Below are 18,111 nucleotides of genomic sequence, written 5' to 3' on the forward strand. Positions count from 1 at the left end.
TTTGGATTACTGGTGGTTCCTACTAGTACCAGTCATCCAAGAAAACAGGACTGTGAAAGGTAGTATAGATGATGGACAATAAATACCGCAGTGTCTGTTGCCAGGTAAAGTCAGTGATATCCGCATCAGTTTGGAAAACAGAAGAAATTATGGTCATAACCCTCTTCTCAAGTGGAAGGATAGATAGTAAACATCACTTGGTGTTCTTTGTACAGTAGTGACTTTAAATGCTACATGACCAACAGCAGGGACTACATACATGCATCAGGAATATCCACTGAATTTCCTATGAAAGGTAGGAACTCAGACATCAATCTGAACTCCAGTGCCACATAAGAAAACTTACCTCAGTATGCCTCCATCAAGAGTAGGGACAAAGAAATTTATCTGATTCTTAAGCAACACCACAGATCATAGCCATCACCAGGGTCTCCAACACCAACAGAAATAATGGACTTCTGCGTGGTTGCTGGTAACAGAATGCACCACAGAGATCAACATAGCTTCATGTTAATGGAGGACCAGCGGCAACAAAATATATTGTATTTTCGAAATCAGGGATCACTTGCACATATCAGGAATATGAACAGAATTACCTCTGACAAGTAGCATCTCAGACATCAACCTGTTCTCCAGTGCTGGCTCAGAATACTTACCTCAATATGAACTCTGGTGTCAGTATGGACCTTGGAATTCAGACAGTTCTCCAGAAGAAAAATAAATCATAGCCAACTCTTGGGTCTCCATCAGTAATAGTAATAATGGACTCCATCATTAATTCTGGGCACAGCTGCAGCACTGACATCAGAATACCCTCATGCTTCAGGTGGGGTCAGAGGCATCAAATGCATCTCCAATAGCAGCACACGACACTTACACCATTATGAACTTAGTCATCGATATTGATCATGAATTACATTTAAAAAACTCTTCTGGCTAAGGGATCTCACATATCAGGGTGCTCTTACAGGACAAAACTGACTTTGATTCTGAACATGGTGATCAGACATGTTACCGATGAGTAACATCCATATATTTCACTGGGCAGTTTGGATAACAGATATCATCAATTAATTCCAAACTGGCAGTAAGTAAGTATCAATCATGACCTTTGGCAGCATTGATCTGGGATATACCATCTTATCTTTTTTTCCAGGAAATATCATGGACATCCAGACATTCCCAGTTCTCTATTAGTAAGATGCATCATGACATCAAAATGGCTAAGCTGGCAGGACACTTATTCTAAGTGGGACTGAAACATAGATAATAGACATAAGTTAATTTCCATTGATATTTGGAAACACTCATATTATTGTGTTCCCACATGGCAGCAGGGATAACTGATAACATACCTGCTGGAAACCTGAAGTCTAATGAACATACAGTGGTTTCTGTTGCCACTATATATGCAATCTAGAAATAACATCACAAAACCTGAAACTCAAAAGGATCTGAATAAATAGTATTGACCCTTAACTTCTCTGTCGACCCTGCTGGCCTCAGGGATGCTTGACGTTAACAATTCCCCCAGAATCATCATGTACTATGGGTTTAAACAGGGCTTCTGGAGAAATTGTGGATGATTGAAATTATCATAGTGTCCAAAGGCATTTTGGGTTACTGTTATTAACATGGTTCCCAGTAGCAGCAGTGATCACTGACAACAAGGTTGCCAATGGCAGCATGGAACTTGGAAAATATGATGGTGTCTATTGCCAGGTATACAACACTAACTTCATTATCAATTAAGAGTGCAAAAGATATTATGGTCATGCCCATCTTCCCCAGTGGTACAATAGATTTTGGCATTTCTGTTTTTTTTTTTTTTTTTTTTTTTTTTTTTTTTTTTTTTTTTTTTTAATAAGGATCATATATACTACATGGATGATATTATGGGCACAAGATGAATGTATTAGAATCATCAATAGAGTTTCCTGTAGAAGGTTTGTTCTCAGACATCAATTGGATTTCAAGTACTAGCACAGAACACTTACCTCAATATAATCGTGGACATCAGTATGGACTGTCAAATTCACCATATTCTCAAGTAGCAACATAGAACACAGCCATGAATTGGATCTCCACCAGCAATAAGAATAATAGACCCCATAATTTGCCATTCATATCATGCAACTCTCACATCTACACAGCTTCAGGTTTCACGTAGTATCATAGGCATCAAAGTATGTTACTTTTTCAACATAAGGGGCTGCATGCATGCATTAGGAAACATCACCAGAATTTCCTGTGACAGGTATGATCACATACAACAAGCTGATCATTTCACATTTAACCCATCATATTCAGTTTCTGTTGTCATTAGTTGCATAGTTCACATCCCTAAAAAATCTTACTTTCTCCCTTTCCATAGTGATCACAAGGAAGTGGTGAAAGTTCTTTAAGCAGGAGTGGGATATTCTAAAGCTGTCACCCCAAGCTTGGCTCTGTCTTGCTTGATCTTGTATTGTTCTTTTGCATGTAGTTATACATACTATTACTTCACATATGCAAAAGCCTTACTCTGTCTGGAAAACAGACTTTCTTTGTAGTCATTCTCTACGTTTGCTCCTTGCAATCATTCATCTATCTCCTCCATGGTGAACTCTGAACATTGAGAGGAGGAAATAGTGTTGTGATTTAAGAAATGCTTTGCATACATTTTAGAATTTGAACACTTGGCCCCAAAAGGTTAGTGTTGCTTGCAGGGCTTGAGTAGTTGTTAGACAGAAGTATATTGTTACAGGCAGAAAATCAGGGCAATTATCATCTTACTACCACCACTTTATTCTCTCTCTGATTTCAGTTCAAGATGTGAGCTCCGAGTATCCTGATCTAAATTGGAAAAGCAAATGGATCCAAGCAGCAACCTGTTTTTTCAGTTCTAATATCCAAAAAAAAGAGATTTAAGATCAAAATTAAATTAATGCAGACCCAAAAGACTCTTGATATTCAAGAAAGAAAAGATTCACCAAGGTGATCTTTAAATTTTTAGCCTCTTTGTCACAAATTCAAGGGCACTGGCATTTGTAAAGAAATGAATAGAACCAAAACTTAAATTATAGATATTTTTAACAGACTGTTAAAGAACTGAAAATGCCAATATTACTCAATTCAGTGCACAAAACATAAACTAAATGTTTCCAAATTCATTTTATGTGACCACAATTACCCTGACACATAAACTACACAAAGATTAAACAAAGAAAGAGTATTACAGACCATTTTCCTTCATGGACCTAAATGCAAAAATACTCATAATATAATACAAACCAAAAGACATCAGTATCATGCATCATGATGTTGTCTCCTCCTAAAGATGCAGAGCTGGTTCAATATACAAAATTTAGAAATGTACTCTATCACATAAACAAAGTGAAAGGAAAAACACATGATCATCTCACTAGATTTTGAAAAAGCCTTTAAACACCCAACACCCTTCATGATAAAAGTCTGGAAAATGTTATTGATACAGGGCCTACCCTAAACAACATAAAGGCAATTTACAGAAAGCCAGTACCCAAATTCAAATTAAATGTAAAGAATTTCAAAAAAAATTCAGTATAGCAAGGAACAAGAAAGGGCTTTCCATTCTATCTTACTAATTCAATATATTAATTCAAGATTGAGCAGGAGAAATAAGAAACCTGAAGATCAAGGGAATAGAAATTTTAAAATAAATTTTAAAAACACATGATCATCTCACTAGATTTTGAAAAAGCCTTTAAAAATATCCAACACCCTTCATGATAAAAGTCTGGAAAATGTTATTGATACAGGGCCTACCCTAAACAACATAAAGGCAATTTACAGAAAGCCAGTACCCAAATTCAAATTAAATGTAAAGAATTTCAAAAAAAATTCAGTATAGCAAGGAACAAGAAAGGGCTTTCCATTCTATCTTACTAATTCAATATATTAATTCAAGATTAAGCAGGAGAAATAAGAAACCTGAAGATCAAGGGAATAGAAATTTTAAAATAAATCAAAGTATTTCTATTTGTTGATAAGATAATAGAATACAAAAGTTACTCTCCAGAATACTGCCATGAAACTCCTAGAGCTGATAAACATCTTCATTGCAGTGGCTGGATTTAAAATTAACTAAAAAAGAAAAACAGCCTAGTCTTTCTCTACACAAATGACAAACTGGCTTAGAAAGAAATCAGGGTAATATCGCCCTACAGAATAGGTACAAATTACGTAAAATATGTCGGTATAACTCTAAGCAAATGAATGAAGGTCTTGTATGGCAAAAACTTCAAGTCTTTGAAGAAAGAAATTGAAGGAGATATCAAAAGATAGAAAGATCTCACATGCTCATGGATTGTACATATTAACAAAGGAAAACTGTCATCCTACCAAATGCAATCTATAGAATCACAACAATTTCTAGCAACATTACAAGACAAATATTTACAGATCTTAAAAGGGCCCTACTCAGCTTCATAGGAAAAACCAAAACAAAATAAATTTACAACCAAATCAAAGAAAAACAACACAGGATAGCTAAAACAATCCTATACAATGAAGGACCATCTGGAATAATGTGTGCTTGATTACAACCTCTACTAAAGTGCTATAGGAGTAACAATGGCATGGTATTTACATAAAAAGACCAGCTGATCAATGGAATTGAAGAATAGACATAAATCCTAAATTCATATACATATGGAGCCCTGTGCATAACACATAAGCCAGAAATATACATTGGAAAAAAGAAAGGATCTTCAACAAATGGTGCTGGTCTAACTGGATGTCAGCATATTGAAGAAAGCAAATTGACCCATACCTGTCACCCTAGACAAAACTCAAGTCCAAGTAGATTAAATATATCAACACAACACCAAATACACTTTACCTAATCAACTAGAAATTTAGGGTTTTTGTTGGACTCAGTGGCATAGGGGACAACTTCCTGAACAGAACACTGATAGCAGAGACATTAAGTACAACAATCAATAAATGGGACCTTTTGAAACAGAAGATGTGTAAGGCACAGAACACCACAAAAGTGCCAATGAATGGGAAAAGGTTTTCATCAACCCCACATCTGACTGAGAGCTAATGTCCAATATATATATATATATATATATATATATATATATATATATAAAGAACTCAAGAAACCAGACATCAACAAACCTAATAACACAATTAAAAATTGGATATATTATCTAAATAGAGAATTCTCAAGAGGATCTCAAGTGGTGAAGAAACACTAAAGAAATGCCCAAGTCTCTTGTCATCAGGAAAATGCAATTCAGAACTAGTTTGTGATTCCATGGTACACCTATCAGAATGCGTAAGGAACAGCACATGGTAGAAATGATTTGGAACAAAGGGGATTACTTCCCCATTGCTGGTGGAAGAGCAAACTAGTACAACCACTATGAAAATCAACATAATGGTTCCCCAGCCTATTGGAAATCGTTCTGCTCAAGTTACAGCTATACCTCTCATGTACATATATGTAAATGACTCTCCATATTACCACAAGGACACTTGCTTAATAATCTTCATTGCAGTTTTTTCACATATTGGCCAGAAACTTTAAACAATCTAGATGCTCCTCAACTGAAGAGTGAATAAAGAAAAAGTTGTGAATTTACACAACTGAACACTACTCAATGGTTAAAAATAGTGACATTCTTAAATTTGAAGAATGGATTGAACTAGAGACAATTATACTGATTGAGGTAACCCAGACATAGGAAGACAAATATGGTATGTACTCACTTATATTTGGACATTAGCTGTTAAATAAAGCAAAATCATGCTACAATCCTCAGGCACAGTCTAAGCAAAACAAGGAGGCCTCAAGGAGGGGGGACTTATGGATCTCCTTAGGAAGAGGAAATAGATTTTGTAGGTAGATTTGAGTCAGATGAGGATAAAAGCATGAGGAATGCATCAGTGGGTGGGAAAGATGGGAGACGTGGCATTCAAGAAAAATAAACACGATTAAAGTGAAATGCCATTAAGGTACGATAAAAACAAAAGACACATAATACTACTCTTACACTAATTAGCACTGATCGGAAAACAATTCAAATAATGTTTATCTAGATTTAATTTTTAATAAAGACATGTATCATAAAGTAAAAAATTACACAAATAAATAATAAAAGATTATCTTAATAAAAACACAGTAATATAACACAAATTATTATAATCAAAATTTACATTGACAAAATGAAAAGAAATTCAGTGATAAACAAATTACATTTGTAAATTTTGGGAAACATTATGAGGAAAAAGAATCAGTTTTCAGTGAGATGATGTCAAAATGATTCTAATTTTAATTAAACAAAAGAGTAATCTAAGTTTATGGATGTAGTAAGTTGATTTACAGGTACTATTTTCTCATCAGTTTATAAGTTATATTTAAATGTTGCCATTCCACAGTCAAAAATACTGACCCACAATTGTCCCTGTCTAAAAGAACTGCAGGGACAAAAACATCAAAGAGACTGAGTGAAAGAAGGCTCTGTGACAGGCCCAACTTGGGATTCATGTCAAGGGCTAGCCCCAAGGCCTGACACTATTACTGATGCCATGGTCTGCTTACAGACATGAAGAACCCTAGCATGGTTGTTTTCTGAGAAGCCCAACAAGCAGCTGACTGGGACAGGTATAGATACTTACACCCAACCAATGGACTGAAGTCAGGGACCCCTGTGGTTGAATCAGGGAAAGGCTAGGAGCTGAGGAGTATAGAAATTCCATAGGAAGACCAGCAGTGTCAACTAACCCAGACCCCAGAGAGCTCCCAGAGATGGAGCCATCAACCAGGCAGCATACAGAGACCAACAGAGGCAAGAATTTGAAAGAAAACATTGGAAATGTACATGAAACCAACAAAAAAACACAATACTCTTCTAGACAATTGCTTTCAACTTATATTGTCTGACATTTTTCTTATTGAGAGCTTTGCATACTAATATATGTAAATTATTGCTTTATCTAATTTTAAATATTTATAAAAGATGTCTCTTAAGCAACCACATAACATTTGTGTCATAAGTGCACATTCTGACAACTTCCACCAACATTTTTCTTCAAGGTCGTAAGAACAAGAGTGCTAGGAACCAAGGCTGACATTTTAGCATATTCTTTCCTTTGAAGATTTCCTTATAATTGACTCCTTATAAAACTTCTACGAGGTTCTATACACCCTGGGTAAAACATTTTCCTGTGACCAATTGATATTTTTTTTTAAATTATAATTATGAAGAAGGAGCAAAATGATTTTTTTTAGGTAGATGGTGACCACAACTAAGGAACTGTATTAAAGGGTTGCAGCATAAGGTAGGTTGAAAACAACTGCTATAAATGGTACAAACAAGCTACCAGACAAAAGGTAATACCAGGTGAGGTTATAGTAATAGTCCTCTGAAAATAGTACAGGCCTTGCTACAATGGTCACTATAGGATTACATATTTGCTAACAAATAGTCTTGTTTTATCTAGTAGAAGTTAGACTCCCCACACTAACATAATTTTAGACACCTCTTTTTCCTCTTAACAAGTATATGTAGGGCAAAGTAGAAATCATGAAACATATTAAACAACAGGCTTATCTGGGATGGGACTTTCCCCAAGGTCACCACTTCTTTAAATCCTTTTAATATCCTAAAAGACAGAATATAGAAGATTATATGGTCATACATATCTTCTCCACTGGTACCATAGATTTTTGGGATCTCTATCACTTTTGTTGGTAATAACGATCATATACATTACATGGCTGATTATGGGCACAAGTTGAATATATCAGAGTCATCAATAGAATTTGATGTGGAAAGTTTGTTCTCAGACATCAATAGAATTTCAAGTACTAGCACAGAACACAAACCTCACTATCACCTTGGGCATCAGTATGGGCTGTCAAATTCACGAGATTCTCAAGTAGCAACATAGAACACAGCCATAAATTGGATCTTCACCAGCAATAGGAATAATAGACCCCATCATTTGCCATTCATATCATGCAACTCTCACATCTACACAGCTTCAGGTTTCATGTAGTATCATAAACATCAAAGTACACTGCATAATCAACATATTGGGCTACATGCATGCATCAGGAAACATCACCAGAATTTCCTGTCAGGTAGGATCTCACATATCAATCTGCACTCCATTGACAGCTAAGAAAACTTACCTTGATATAAATTCAGACATCAGTAACGACCTTGAGATATATCTCAATATATCAGTAAGGACCAAGAGATCAACCTCTTGTTTGAGATACTCAAACAAGAACACATCATAGCCATCAACACGGTCTCGATCACCAATAGAAATGATGGACTCCTTCATGTTTGCTGGTTACAGAATATATTACTGATAACATCATAACTTCTTGTTATAGGTTACAGGAATCAACACACATTGCATGTTCAACATTGGGGATTACATGCATGCATCAAGAACATCAACAGAATTCCCTTGGACCTGTAGGATCTAGATTGTTAGGCTAGCAGGACACTTCTAAATTTGACAGAAACATACAATGGTTTCTGTTGCCACTATATATGTGATCTAGAAATAACATTTCAGAACCTGAAATTCAAAATGACCTGAGGAAACAATATTGACCCTTAACTTCTCTGTTGACCCTGCTGGCTTTAGGGATCCTTGATATTAACAATTCCCCCAGAATCGTCATGCACTCTGTTTAAACAGGGCTTCTGTAGGAAGCATGGATGACTGATATCACATAGTATCCGCAGGCACTTTGGATTACTGTTATTAACATCACTCCCAGTAGCAGCACTGATCACTCTCAACCCCCTCCCAGTCTGCCTCCCACAGTTCCACATCACATTCCTCATCCTCCCTGTCTCCAAGAGAATGTCCTCCCCCAGATGTCCCCACTCCCTGGGGCCTCAAGTCTCTCAAAGGTTAGGTGTGTCTTCTCTCACTGATGCCTGAGCAGGCAGTACTCTGCTGTATGTGTATAAGGAGCCTCAGACTAGCTCTTATATGCTTTCTGGCTGTTGGCTCAGTGTCTGAGAGCTCTTAATGGTCCAGGTTAGTTAAGAATGCTGGTATTCTTATGGGTTGCCTCCTCCTCATCTTCTTCCAGCATTTCTGAAATCTCCCCTTTCTATGCAAATTGACAAATGCTAGCATATTAATTTGTGAAATCACTTGTATCTCCTTAGTAAGAGTTAGTAATTGTGGATTTAGTATAAAATCTGTTCTTAGGTTGTTTTCATTTTTTTTCATTTCTTATTTTTAATTCGATATGTTTTTTATTTACATTTCATATGATGTCCCATTTCCTGGCTCCCTACTCCCTGAAAGTCCCATAAGCCCTTTTTCCTCCCCCTGTTCCCCCATCCACCCCTTCCCAATTCCCTGTTCTGATATTGCCCTACATTGCTGCACTGAGCCTTTCCAGAACCATGGGCCACTCTTCCATTCTTCTTGGACATTATTTGATATGTGGATTATGTCTTGGGTATTACAAGTTTCTAGGATGGTATCTGCATATCAGTGAGTGCATACCATGAGTGATCTTTTGAGACTGGGGTACCTCACTTAGGATGATGTTGTCCAGCTCCAACCATTTGTCTAAGAATTTCATGCAATCATTGTTTCTAATGGCTGAATAGGACTCCATTGTGTATATATACCACATTTTTGGTATCCATTCCTCTGTTGAGGGACACCTGGGTTCTTTCCAAATTCTGCCTATTATAAATAGGGCTGCTATAAACATAGTGGAGCATATATCCTTATTATATGCTGGAGAATCCTCTGGTATATGCCCAGGGGTGGTATAGAAGGGTGCTCAGGAAGTGAAGTGCCCAGTTTTCTGAGGAACCACCAGACTGATTTCCAGAGTGGTTGTACCAGCTTGCAACTCCACCAGCAGTGGAGGAGTGTTTCTCTTTCTCCACATCCTCGCCAACATCTGCTGTCTCCTGAGTTTTTAATCTTAGCCCTTCTGTCTGGTGTGAGGTGAAATCTCAGGGCTGTTTTGATTTGCATTTCCCTAAAGATTAATGATGTTGAAAGAAAATTTTAAGATGCTTCTCAGCCATTGGAAGATCTTCAGCTGAAAATTCTTTGTTTAGTTCTATGCCCCATTTTTTAATAAGGATGTTTGGTTTTCTGGTGTCTAACTTCTTGAGTTCTTTATATATATATACTGGATATTAGCCCTCTGTCATTTGTAGGGTTCATAAAGATCTTTTGTGAATTTGTTGGTTGCCAATTTGTTCTTTTGACAGTGTCCTTTGTCTTACAGAAACTTTGTAATTTTATGAGGTCCCATATGTCAATTCTGGATCTTAGGGCATAAGCTACTGGTGTTCTGTTCAGGAAATTTCCCCTAGTACTGATGACCTCAAGGGTCTTCCACAGTTTCTTTTCTATTAGTTTCAGTGTGTCTTGATTTATGTGGCAGTTTTTGATCCACTTGGGGTTGATTTATTGCAATGAGATAAGAATGGATCAATTTACATTCTTCTGCATGCTGACCTCCAATTGAAACAGCACCATTTGTTGAAAAGGCTATTGTTTTTCCACTGGATGTTTTCAGCTCCTTTGCTGAAGATTAAGTAGCTATAGGTGTATGGATACATTTATGGATCTTTATTCATATTCCATTGATCTCCCTGCCTGTCACTGTACCAATACCATGCAGTTTCTAACACTATTGATCTGTAATATTGCTTGAGGTACAGAATACTGACTCCCCCAGAAGTTCTTTTACTGTTGAGAATAGTTTTAGCTATCCTGGGATTTTTGTTATTCCAAATAAATTTGAGAATTGCATTTTCTAACTCTATGAAGAACAGAGTTGGGATTTTGATGGGGATTGCCTTGAATCTGTATATTGCTTTTCACAAGATGGCAATTTTAATTATATTAATCCTACCAATCCAAGAGCATGGCAGTTTTTATCCATTTTCGGAGGTCTTCTTCCATTTCCTTCTTCAGAGACTTGAAGTTCTTGTCAAAGTTCTTGACCAAACAAGATCTTTCACTTGTTTGGTCAAAGTCACACCAGGATACTTTATATTATTTGTGTCTATTGTGAAGGGTGTCAATACCCTAATTTCTTTCTCAGCCTGCTTAACCTTTGAGTATAGGAAGGCTACTCATTTGCTTGAGTTGATTTTATAACCTGCCACTATGTTGAAGTTTTTTATCAGCTGTAGGAGTTCTCTGGTGGATTTTTTTGGGGTCACTTAAGTAGTCTATCATATCATCTGCAAATAGTGGTAGTTTGACTTCTTCCTTTCCAATTTATATCCCTTTGACCTCCTTATGTTTTCTAATTGCTCTAGCTAGTACCTCAAGCACTAAATTGAAAAGATATGGACAGAGGGCACAGCCTTGTCTATTCCCTGATTTTAGTGGGATTGCTTCAAGTTTCTCTCCATTTAATTTAAAGTTGGCTACTCGTTTGCTGTATATTGCTTTGCTATGTTGAGATATGAACCTTGGATTTCTGATCTTGCCAAGACTTTTAGCATGAAAGGATGCTGATTTTTTTCAAATGCTTTTTCAGTTCCTAATGAAATGAACATGTGGGTTTTTGTTTCTTTGAGTTTGTTTATGTAGTCGATTACATTTATGGATTTCTGCATATTGAAGCATCCCTGCATTCCTGAGTTGAAGCCTTCTTGATCATGATGAATCATCATTTTGATGTGTTCTTGGATTTGGTTGGCAAGAATTTTACTGAGTATTTTTGCATCAATATTCATAAAGAAAACTCGACTAGAGTTCTCTTTCTTTTTGGATCTTTGCGTGGTTTTGGTAACAGCAAAATTTTGACTTCATAGAATGAATTGTGTAGTGCTCCTTCTGTTTCTAAGTAGTGGAACAGTTTGAGGAGTGTTGATGATAGGTGATTTTATCTGATATTAGAATGGTCACTCCAGCTTGTTTTATGGAACCATTTGCTTGGAAAATTGTTTTCCAGGCCTATATTCTAATGTAATATTTGTCTTTGACATTGAGATACATTTCCTGAATGTAGCAAAATTCTGTGTTCTGTGTATGAAGTACCCATTCAATTAGTCTATGTCTTTTTATTGGGGAATTGACTCCACTGATGTTAAGAGATATTAAGGAATAGTGATTGTTGTTTCCTATTATTTTTGTTGTTATTTTTATGTTTGTATGGTTGTCTTCTTTTGGGTTTGTTGAAAGAAGACTACTTTCTTGCTTTTTCTACAGTTCAGTTTCCTTCCATGCTTTGATGTATTCCTTCTATTATCCTTTATAGGGCTAGATTTGTGGAATGATATGATGTAATTTGGTTTGTCATGGAATATTTTGGTTTCTAATTCTATGGTACATTGAGAGTTTTGCTGGGTATAGTAGTCTGGGCTGGCATTTGTGTTTTCTTAGGGTGTGGATGACATCTGCCCTGGACCTTCAAGTTTTCATAGTATCTGGTGAGAGTCTGTTGTAAAACTGTTAGGTCTGCCTTTATATGTTGCTTGATCTTTTTCCCTTACTGCTTTTATTGTTTTTTTTTTTTTTTTTTTTTTTTTAGGAGATTTGCTGTTCTGATCTTTATGTGACAGGAGTAATTTCTTTTTTGGTCCAGTCTATTTGGAGTTATGTAGGATGACTGAATATCCATGGACATCTCTTTCTTTAGGTTATGGAAGTTTTCTTCTATAATTGTTGCTGAGAGCAGCTACTGCATACTGGTTCCTGGAAGGGAAGCTGAGGGATGTATGGGGAAGTGGTGAAAAGAAATCATATCCAGAAAGATAGTTTACTGATCAAGGATGAAGTTTTTAATGGAAGTTAGACCATATAATAGCTTGGCTAAGACCCTCCCCACAGAATCCAGGGAAGTGTTCTGGAGTTTCCTTGACTTAACTGTTGGCAGGTAGCCTGTTGGCATTAGGAAACGGCAGGCCTGGTAGATCTGCTGAAGTGCTGGGTGGTGACTAGTAGTGGCTCTCAGGTAAAAGCAGGAAGCTGTATTGTTCTATTAAGAACAAAGTCCAGGTTTTTCACAGGCTGAGAACTAATGATTAAAGCAGAGATTCCAAAGCCCAGCTCAAATGTTGGGGGAGGCTAAATTTGCCTACTAACTTTTGGGGAAGAGATCTTTCATGATAGAAGGGCATTATAACATGTAGCCCTAATGAAGTAGTGACTAGACAAATGCTAGAGCAACATATAATTTTTTGAAAATATTTACTGGTGCTTTAAGATGGAAATCTTCACTCTCTTCTATACCTATAATCCTTAGGTTTGGTCTTCTCATTTTGTCCTGGATTTCCTGGAAATTTTGTATTACAATCTTTTTCCATTTCATATTTTCTTTGACTGTTGTATCAATGTTTTCTATGGTATCTTCTGCACCTGATATTTTCTCTTGTATCACTTGTATTCTGTTGTTGATGATCGCATATATGATTCCTGTTTTCTTTCCTAGGATTTCTATGTCCAGCGTTGCTTCCCTTTGTTATTTCTTTATTTTTCTACTTCCATTTTTAGATCCTTGTTTGTTTTGTTCAGTTTCTTGGCCTCTTTGATTATATTTTCCTGTAATACTTTAAGGTATTTTTGTCTTTCCTCTTTAAGAGGTTCTACCTGTTTACCTATGTTCTCATAGATTTCTTTAAGGTAGTTATTTTTACCCTTCTTGACGTTCACTCTCAGTATGATGAGATGTGATTTTAAATCCTATTATTGCTTTTCTGGTGTGTTGGGGTATCTAAGACTTGCTGTTGTGGGAAACCTGGGCTTTGATTCTGTCATGTCACCATGGTTTCCACTGGTTATGTCCTTACATTTACTTTTTGCCATCTGGTTATATCTGGTGTTAGCTGGACTTGCTGTCTCTGACTGTGGATTGTTCATTCTGCAAGCCTGTTTATCAGTACTCCTGGGAGACCAGTTCGTTCTGTGTACACAGGTGTGTAAGCACTCCTGGGAGACCAGTTCCCTTGTGGTGATATATGTTTCTGTAGCTGTGTGGCCCAGTATCAGGTCTGGGTTCAGATGGACATCAGAAGACTCCTGTCCCTGGCTGGCCCTGGGATTGTGTCCTGAGGAATTCTGGCTGATACTTCTGTGCAGCAAGGGTGGTCCTACCTGCACTCTCATTCCTGTTTGCACTCTTACGAGGCTTTCTCCCCTGCAATGCTGGTATGCATCCTTGTGGCTGATAATGGTCTCCAGCATCAGTGTGGTTTGCTTATCCATACTATCATATCATCTACAAGTAGTGATATCTTGACTTCTTTTGCTTTTGATGTTGAGAGACAAAGGCCCCAAGCACGGCGGGCTGGCAGACAAACCAGCTATGTGCTCAGTTCCTTGTTGCAGGCAGACCCCTGGCGGTTTGCACCACCTGAGATCTAAAGCTCACGGTGATACAGTATCTAGTGACCCTTTTCTGTTCTGGCAGGCAGCAAATATGGCCGCAGGGCTTCTCTCCTTCTGCAGCTCTCTGGGAAGGATACAAGCCACACTCCCTTCGGGCTGGCAGACAAACCACCTATGTGCTCAGTTCCTGAGTGCGGGCAGAGCCCTGGAGGTTTGCACCACCAAAGACCTAAAGCTCAGGGTGATACAGTACCTAGTGACACTTTTCTGTCCTGGCAGGCAGCAAATATGGCTGCAGGGCTTCTCTCCTTCTGCAGCTCACTTCTGGCTATTATAAATAAGACTGCTATGAACATAGTGGTGCATGTGTCCTTAATACATTTTGGAGCATCTAGTGGGTACATGCCCAAAAGGGATATAGCTGAGTCCTCAGGTCGAGACTGCCTCACCTGGGGATCCACCACATGTATGGTTACCAAACCCAGACATTATTGTGGATACCAATAAGTGTTTGCTGACAGAAGATATAGCTGTCTCCTGAGAGGCTCTGCCAGTGCCCGACAAATTCAAAAGTACGTGCTCACAGCCATCCATTAGACTGAGTACAGGTTCCCCAATGGAGGAGCTATGGAAAGGACCCAAGGAGCTGAAGGGGTTTGCTGCCCCATAGGAGGAACAACAATATGAACCATTGAGTATCCCTAGAGCTCCCAGGGACTAAACCACAAACTAAATGGACAAGAAGCCTCTAAAGAAATTTTCAATATTCTTACTTGTCACATAAATGAAAACACCCCAGAGATTCCACATCACACCATCCAGAATGGCTAAGATCAAAATCTCAGGTGACAACAGATACTGGCAAGGATGTGAAGAAAGAGGAATACTCCTCCACTGCTGGTGGGATTGCACTCTGGAAATCAGTCTGGAGGTTCTTCAGAAAATTGGACATAGTACTACCTGAGGACTAAGCTATACAACTCCTGGGTATATTCCCAGAAGATGATCCAACATGTAATAATGATACATGCTCCATTATGTTCATTGCAGCCATATTTATAATAGCTCAAACCTGGAAAGAACCAGATGTCCCTCAACAGAGAAATGGAAACAGAAAATGTGGCATGTTTACACAGTAGAGGAGATGGAGATGTACAGAGGGTCATGAAATTGAATAGAGGCGTGCAGCAATGGGGTATGTGGACGTTGGGTAGCAAGCAGAAAGGCCCATACAACAAGAAAGCAAGAGCCTCTCAGGTCCCCATGGGGATGGCATTAGCTGAAATACCCCACTAAAGGGAGCAGAATCTGTCAAGACCATATCCAGAGGATAAACATTGTTGAGGGTTGGGACCACCCACAGATCTCCAAAATTTTAACTCCGAATTTCTACCATCTAAAGGAAAACAGGGAGAGAGTGGAGCAGAGAGTGAAGGAAAGGCCATCCAGAGACTGTCCCACATTGGGATACATCCCATATGAAGATACCAAACCCAGACACTATTGATGATGCCCAGAAGTGCCTGCTAACCGAAGCTTGTTTTCCCAGAGGCTCTTCCAGATCCTGATCAATACAGGTTTGGATGCTTGCAGCCATCCATCAGACAAGCACAGGGACCTCAATAGAGGAGTTAGGGGAAGGACTGAAAGGGCTGAAGGGGCCTCATCTGGCATCAATGGGAGGGGAGGCCCTTGGTGCTGTGAGGCTTGATGCCCCAGTGTAGGGGAATGCTAGGGTAGTAAGGCAGCACCCTCATAGAAGCAGGGTAAGAGGGGAGGGAATAGGGGAGTTGGGAGATGGAATAGGGATTTTGCAGAGGGAAAACCAGCAAAGGGGATGACATTTTATATAAAAATGAATAAAATATCCAATTAAAACCACAAACTGACACAAGAAAGATTCTGTCTCCATTTTGGGGGCCAGGTTTAAACATTTTAACTCCAGTCTGCTTGTCATCATATTGGTATACTTCCTTCTGTGTCCACATCATAGCAACACACTTTGTAGAAAAGTACTACTCTCTCTCTCTCTCTCTCTCTCTCTCTCTCTCTCTCTCTCTCCCCTCTCCTCTCCTTCTTCCTCTCCCTCTCCCTTTCCCCCTCTCTTGACAATACTGAAAAGGAAAGTTGTCACAACATCAGCACAAAGAGCAGAAGCCAGCAAGGGTTTCAGCTATCCTAGATTTAAGTGGGAGCAATTCCAACTGTATTTACATTTCTATTACTATTACTATGGTTAATATTATTACATGTTTTTTTTTTTATTTTCTATATTCTTTGTATACATTCCAAATGATTTCCCCTTTCCCAGTTCCCCCTCCCCATATTTCCCATAAGCCTTTTTCTCTCTACCCATTCTCCAAAAACCATACACTCTCTACCTAATAGAAAAGAAACTGGTGAAAACCCTTGAGGACATGGACACAAGGGAAAGGGTACTGAGCAGAAAACCAATAGCTTATGCTCTAATATCAAGAATTGACAAATGGGACCTCATAAAATTACAACGTTTCTGTAAAGCAAAAGTCACTGTTAAAAGGACAAAATGGCAATCAACAAATTGGGAAAAGATCTTTACTAACCCTACATCTGATAGAGGGGTTAATATTATTTTAGTGAGACAAGGTCTTATGTGTCTCACAGTAGGCTTCAAACTCAATATGGAGCTAAATGTGACCTTGAACATTTATACATATATACATATACATATGCATATGCATATACATATACATATACATATACATATACATATACATATGCATATGCTTATGCTTATGCTTTTTCTTATGGTTATGCTTATGCTTATGCTTATGCTTATACGTATACTTATACATATTCATATTCATATACATATCCGTATACGTATACATATACAATTTATTTACTATCTAGACTTTGCATCCCCTCTCGGTACCATCTCCTACAGTTTCTCATCATATTCCTCCTCATCTCCACCCCCCATCTCTAAGTAGATGCTCCCCCACACACAATAGGCCTCTAGCATGCCTGGGCCTCAAGTCTCTTGTAGACACATCTTCTCCCAGTAAGGCCAGACAAGGATGTCCTCTGCTATATGTGTTGGGGTCCTCCAAGCATCTCTTGTATGCTACCTGGTTGGTGGCTCAGTGTCTCAGAGCTCCTGAGTGTCTGGGTTAGCTGAGACTGCTTTGTCTTCCTATGGGGTCGTGTGGGGAAAAAAAGGGAAAAGGATAATGGGGATTACAGTGGCTCGTCCCACCTATGAGAGAACTCTGGCACACAGCAGAGTCCATGAAGAGGGATAAGGGATCACCTGCAGTACAGCGGGCTGGTGCTGTGATGAGTGCTGGAAGACTGATTATCTGTGGAGCAGGAGGCATCCCGGGTAGTGGATAGGGCCTGGGGCATAGCCACACAAGACTGAAGGCCACAGGATTATGGAGTTGAGTCTCTGGAGTGGCCTTGCCCAACCAAGCTGCAGACTGTCTCACACCAAGGTCCCATAGGGTTGCACTTCCTTCAGCTTTTCCCATCCTTTCTCTAATTCCACCACAGCAGTCCCCAACTTCAGTCTAATTGTTATGTATCTGTGCATTTGACTCTTTTCAGCTCTTTGTTGGGCCTCTAGGAGGGCAGTCATGCTAGGGTCCTGTCTGTATGCATACCATACTATCAATAATAGTGTTAGGCTATGGAGCCTCGCCTTGAGATGAATCCCAATTTGGGCCTGTCACTGGACTGCCTTTCAGTTCATCTCTTCTCCATTTTTTTGTCCCTACAGTTCTTTTACACAGGAACAATTCTGGG

This window comes from Apodemus sylvaticus, chromosome X, assembly GCF_947179515.1.
Source record: "Apodemus sylvaticus chromosome X, mApoSyl1.1, whole genome shotgun sequence".
NCBI lineage: Eukaryota > Metazoa > Chordata > Mammalia > Rodentia > Muridae > Apodemus > Apodemus sylvaticus.